The sequence below is a fragment of the Apis dorsata genome, unplaced genomic scaffold, assembly GCF_000469605.1.
Source record: "Apis dorsata unplaced genomic scaffold, Apis dorsata 1.3 scaffold_265, whole genome shotgun sequence".
Lineage (NCBI taxonomy): Eukaryota > Metazoa > Arthropoda > Insecta > Hymenoptera > Apidae > Apis > Apis dorsata.
The window spans coordinates 57,809-58,905 of NW_006263543.1; positions in this window are offsets into that span (position 1 = coordinate 57,809).

Sequence of the window (1,097 nt, forward strand, 5' to 3'; positions counted from 1 at the left end):
TGTAATAATAATAAATATAATAAAGCAGTGCATGTAAATTAAGCGCATACATAAAAGTTTATATGGATATGTTTCCAAGTTTGTTTGTTGTTATACATTATAAGAAAATTACATTTAAATAATATTTTACTGATTTTAACAAATATTTTAGAAATCTAATGATAAAATTGTTCATTTGTGATGTGAGATATTTGTAATATTTCTTTCTTGAGATATTTCTTATATAAACAAAAAATACTTTATACTAATGTTTCAAATACTTTTTAATTGCGATAATTATAAATCTTATTACGATAATATGAAAAATAATTAAAACATAAATTAAATGAATACTAAAATCTATCTTTATAAAATAAAATTTTAATAATATTTTAATTAAGTTTTGCAAAAAAATTATGCGAAATATAGTTTCAATAATCAAAACGATTGCAGTCCAAAATATAAATGAATGTCTTTAAAAATTTTGTTCAAATAAACAAATTATTTTAAAAATATAACAAAACATATTTACAATATCAGAAATAAATGTATCAAAAGAATTGACATTATTTATCTAAATGATAAAGTTTTTTGATTTGATTTGGACATTAAACATAAAAAAATGTAATAATATAATTATATATGTAAAGTTTAGAAAGTTGTGTTGAATAAATGTGAAATTATCTATAATTTTTTATATATGTAGAACAATTAATTATATAATTAATTATTCATAAATATATTAAAAATATGATGAAAATATTACAATGACAAATTATTTAAAGATAAGATATGTAAATAATATTTGAAAATATACAATTTAAAAAATTGACGAAATACAATTATTTTATAATTTATGTTAAAGAATGAAAAAATCTGTAATATGTTGAAAAATTAAATATGGAAAGACTTATAATTTTAACAAAAGTTTTAATTGTGTTTCTTAAATTATTTCACAAAGTTTTTCACAACTTCTATTATTGAATACTGGGTAGTTTTATATTGTTGTACATAAAAGTGTACATGAATATTATCAGGAGATAAATAATCTCACAACACTAACGAACATTTATTATATAAAATGAAAATTGTTTACTTCAAATTGATGATTTTTTTTT